Below are 6,000 nucleotides of genomic sequence, written 5' to 3' on the forward strand. Positions count from 1 at the left end.
ACCTACAGATTCATCTTCATGACCTCACATTCAACGTGCAACAGGGAAGCCTATTCTTTTATAGCTAAAAACATCGAAGGTTCAGAAAGGTCGTCCAAGGACCAAACTCTATCAGAAAAATTACCCAACCTACAAATAAATGATCACATTACCTACAATGTGGTAACTAAGATTCCACTGCAACCATCCCCTTGAAAATGGACAAATACACATCAAGATCCAAAAGCTCCAATATGAACACATTTGAGGTTTACAAATATCATTTAGGAAGAAAATACCCTGAAATACAACTGAATGGTGGGCAAACTCTGATCTCACCTTACAAAGAAAATAACACTAACTATAGCAAGTAACAACAGTTTCAAGCTGTTTCTACAGGCTGACTCCCTAAAGACTATATCATCCAATTTATACAGATACTTGAATCACAAAACACGCAATTCCCGGAAATTAACATAATGACCATTCATCTTTTCAAATATCTGAATTCAATACAATTAGCCATCGCCTTTCCAAAACCGAATTGAACAATTCCTAGTAAATATTTTAGTACTCTATATTAAGGCCAAAAAAGTCTGTCACAGTTTACACCCTACTACTTCCAATTTTATCTTTGTTTAGCTCAATATAAATATTAAGATGTGATAGCATTGCAATACACAAACATTCCCCATAAAAATAAGTGTGTACCTCAATTTTATCCACCATTTGAGTTTAAATTTTCTTGCGCATTCTTGACCCCATGAATTCCTACATTCGACTGCAAATGAGAGAAGTAGATAATAAATACTCAATGATAGCTTGACAACACGTAAATGAGTTTTTATGAGGGGAGAAAATGTATCTTTTAGTTTTTAGGCACAATCTTGGAAAAGATTATGTACACATACTTCATGTCCAATAACAATCTCAACTCGAACTTGTTGTCGCTTCTTTGCTTGCAGAGTCTCCTACCCACCTGTAAGAAGGAAAAATCGACGTAGTGAGGATGCATTAAGAAAACTGTATTTGATCACCAATAATAGAACATAATAGCAAACCTGAGATTCATTCACCCTTTAAACTCGAACTTGTCCTCGCACTCTAGCGCAATGAATTACTACATCCTTTTGCTCTTTTATGTTTTTTTCCTTATTTCCATTTAACTATTGTGGCAACTCCCTAAAGTTAGAACAATGGGAAATCCTATATCAACCCTTTTTTGGTTCAAATAAAGCTCAATCTCCTGGATGAAAACTGTTATGCCATGGGACTCTATAATCCTTGTTGAGCATACCCTAATAAATCTTTTAGTTCTAACATTTCAGGACAAAAGAAGAAGTTGCCACAAACTTAAGCTTACCCATAATATATCATGTTCACACAATACGCAAATTTGCAAACGAAAAAAAAATTGATGAATAAAGTATCAAAAGAAATCTGATATCGTATGAGCTAAACATTCTAACGTTATTTCTACTTATCCAGTTCACATCATTTGTAGTTCACATCATTTGTATTAGTAAGTACTAAAGATTTCAAAAATCTAACAATACTTGACAAATACAATGCATGTATGCACTCAATGAGTATCTCACCAATCATTTTAGGACTGACTTGTACATCAAAACTTTTTATTGTCGCTTCCATCGGAACCTGCATTTATTAGAAAAAAGTATATATGAAATTAGACCTATCACACTACCACACAAACACCACACATTGCGGTGAAAGCAGTAGATAACCTTTCCTCGAAGTCAATGAATTATTCTAACCACAAACACATATTACAAAGACAATTACATGGTTAATATTGAAGAATAAAAAGAAAACTATTGGGTAAATATATGAAGGCACTTACTCTTCTCTGGCATCTCTTAAAACAAAAAATATGCATGGTTTGATATTCTATTGAGTACAACAACCAAGATAAGTCAGAATTGATATTCCAGCACAAAGAAGAGCAAGGAGAAACTGGAAGATATATATTTGTACCTTTATAAATGGATCCCATCGAATCGGAGAGTGTGATAGCATTGGGTTTCCAGTGTATGCATTTAATCTGAAAATGAAAATTGAAAACTGCAGTTACTCTCCACTCGATCGGTCAACTCAAATATCTAAAATTGCATTCGAAGTGGAACCTCTATTTGAGTCAGAAACAAAAAAAAACTGTGTAATTTCTCCAAATATAACAGATGAACTAACCTTAATAGTGAGCTTGCAAACCGGCCTTCTATTAAAATCAGTGTCTAGTTGCCATTGTTTATATATTCCAACAACAAAAAAGAAAATAAAAATGATTAATTTCTAATAGGGAGAGAGTCAGAACAACCGGGTTTGCTCATGTATTTTCACAATTAAGAATTTAATTAATTTATAATCTCTCTCACACTGTGTGGCGCATTGGAGAAAACGAAAGGTTTGGACACGAAGGGTTTAACATTTAAGAATGGAAGATGAAAGAAAGAGAGACTGTAATGCGACAATTGATTTCTCAAATTAATCCCTAATCTAGCTCACACCGCATTCGAGGCAATCCTAGCCACCACTCAGCCCACCGCAGGATGGAATCCCAGTTGTTGAGTGCAAAACTGAGCTCCCTTGTTATATTAGATTAGGAGTTGTGGAAGTGGAGTAAGACCTGTAAAGGTGGAAAGGAGAAGCTTTTAAAAACCAAGTTTGGAGACACAAAGGGTTTTTTAACAATTAAGAATCTAATTAATTTCTAATCCAACCCACGGCTGTCATCGTGGCACTCGTCACAATCCTCTTAAGACAGATATATTTTTGTCAGGGAAAAACAGGTGAGAACACAAATTTTAGTGAGGCCTTTGGCAGACTTGGAATTTTTTACTTTCTTCAAGAATTCTTTCAACAAAACATTTATCACATTCGATTAGATTAAGAATATCTCAATCAATTTAGACTTTTGGTATTAAAATATATGACAAAATAGACTTTTAGGTGAAAAATAATCAAAACACATTTAAAGAGATTATTAACTTATGTATAACACACACCTTGAAGAGATAAATGTCAGCCAAAACCCTTCCTGCGACTAATTGAGGTAGCGTGCGTCTGGACAGCAAGGAAAAGCCAAAGGAACTGAAAAAACAAAAAAATGAATGAAGAACTGAAAAAACAGAAAAATGTATAGTCAAAATTGAAGTTTGTGTTATAAACAACAATGATTTGTAAACGCAAAAAACATTTTGAAGATAACTTATCTGTATGAATTTGGGGCGCGCAAGCTTTTTCTGTTTATTTTGGAAGAAAAACTAAAGATACCGGTGTTCAATTTGGTGAAGAATTGGGTTATCTTGGAGGCGTGAGAGAGAAGAAAAGAGAACATTTTTTGTTAAATGGTTTTTCATTTCTAATCGCAGTCACGCTGTAATGAAGGAAGAAGAAGTAAGAGGCGAAAGAAGAACATATTGGTTTCTTCTTCGTTTCGATGAGAAATTGAGAACTGATGGGTTGGGAGAGCAAACGAAAGGGTTTCTTCTAATAAAGGTTTTCACGATTAATATTCCGTGATTAATATCCCATTTAATTTCTAATCCAACTCACACGCTTTGGTGGCACTATTGTAACCCTTGATTTATACCCCCTGAAATTGAATCCCAGACGCGAGTCAGGAAAGTGAGTTGTTTTGTTAAGTCGGCATCCCTAACTTTCGGAATAATTAGGATATGAGTGGGAGCTTGGGGATTTATATTATTGAATGCAAAGATCTGTTGGAAGAAAATCGATCAAGAAAGCAAATGACAATAAAAATGCTAGTTATACCATAAAGAAAGAGGGTGGGCATTTTACACATATATTAGTTCCACCAAAATTATCAAAGGAATATATATATACAACTTAAGTCGGGTCATTAAGCATAGGAGGAATATATAATATAGTAAAGGGTGCGTCATACACAAATCATCTATCATGGATAATAACATTTTTCAAACTCTAATACTGAAAAAGAAACATGTAAGAATATGTTATGAGGAATTTCATTAAGAAATCAACAATTTAAAAAGAACAACATTATTCAGATAAACTCAAATTCCCCTTAAGTCTTGTTAACTTGTAACGTCCGGTGGTCTTATGAGGATAAAACTTTATTCACAGTTATCTTATATCTACAGTGGCATGTTCATTGCAAATGAGAGCCGTGAAAAATATTTGAAGCATGGGAGAAGTCGAAACCACAGTGCTCTTATGAAAGCGTTATGCACAATTACCATACACAGGCAGAAATCTTTAGTAAGAAAGTGTGTCGAGAAGAAAATTGAAACGATACCACATTAGCAGGAAACTCTTTCCTCATAATTTTGTCAAATCTGCATATAATGTATGAGAATCATTTTACTTTATCGTATATGCTAGAGTTATGGTAAAATGTTATTCTTGCTACAATTATTAGATACATCTAACGTTAGCAATAACATTGAACATCACAGTATAAGAAAAAGAAAAAGAAAAAAGCTTACACTGTGGGAGTATTCTTAGCAGGAAGTGAAGTAGCTGCGGCAGCTTCTTCTTCAGAAGCCATTGGTGAAGAAGAAGAAGAAAAAGACAAATGACTGCTTATAACCCTAACTTTACTCTTAAAGGGTTTGAAGGGAACGGGGGTTTATTTTATTTCCAATTCATTGATTGTGAAGACCAAAAGATTTATCTTTGTTCGGTTTCCATAATTAAGACTGGGAAATAACCAAGGGTTTGCACACAAAGGGTTTTCACAATTAAGACATTTAATTAATTCATAATCCAACGTGGCAGCATGGTAACCCTCAATTTATACCTGATAAGAGCCCAAAACTGTAGTTTTAACCCCTTAATAATCATACTGTTAGACCAATTATGTGAATAATAAGTAAGAGTTAACACTGATTCTGCGTTTTATGCATTTCAGGGCTTCAAAGTCCATTATGTGCGTAAATGTACCACTTTAGCGAGATACAGAGGAGCAAAAAGTCGTGAGAACTTCCAAAACCGTATCTTTGGACTCGGACCTGAATTGGGCATACCTTATGTCAAAACGACCGGCCTCGAAAGAGCTTTGTAATGGTCCAAGCCTTGACCCAATCAGAGGAGGAGAAGTGGACGAAAAGTCTGTGGAAGTCAACTGCAGCTGAAGAGGCCTTTTGGATCGAAGAATTGGGTTTTGGGCCCCATTCTCTCGCCCAAACCCTGGCTCCAAGCCCATGCACGAATTTTGGATCTGAATGTATAAGAACAAAAGCTTAAGTCTTTGTTAATGGTAGATTAAATAGTAGAGAATTAGGGTAGATAGCTTAGAATAGAAAGTATCCATTAAAATAGCTTCTAGATCTAGATTTAATTGTTTTCTTTAATTAGTTTCAAATCCCTTTATTAGATTAAACCTTTGAATCTTGTTCTTCATTTGATTAGATCAATAAAGTAGTATTCTTTATCCATTTCGATTTTGTCAATTCCATTCTAGATCTAATTTCAATTCATGTCCTTAGTTCAATTTAGTCATTAAATTAGATTTCATTATTGTTTAATTAAATAAATTTCAATGCTTTATATTATGTTTAGTTTTAATATAAATGGAAATGATTATGAATGATTCAAGGCTAAACCTCCATTAGAGGGGTTGTGAAGCCTTGATGAAAGCTTGAGTCCGATTATCGTAGAGTCGCCGTATTTTTTATTCCACTCTAGAAATGATTAGTTCACCATGAGAATGGGTTTAATTGTTCACATGCTAGTTATGATTGGTAGAAATTCCATGTATAATTAGGGATTAGGAATAACCAATTGTTTCTCAAGAGCTTCAATTCGGATTACTGACGATTAAATCGTTAGTGGATTAAGTTGAGTTAAGGTGGAATCAATCCCCCTCTAACTCCTTATCATAGAATCAAAGTAGCATTCCCTTAGTATTCTGATAACCGACTAGTTGCATCTTGTGGGTAGTTGCATCGTAGTATAATTCCCTTCGTAAAACTCTCATAGACTTAAAAACGACTAGTTAGATTAGAAAACATCCATGCT

Source organism: Coptis chinensis, chromosome 5 (genome assembly GCF_015680905.1).
Source record: "Coptis chinensis isolate HL-2020 chromosome 5, ASM1568090v1, whole genome shotgun sequence".
NCBI lineage: Eukaryota > Viridiplantae > Streptophyta > Magnoliopsida > Ranunculales > Ranunculaceae > Coptis > Coptis chinensis.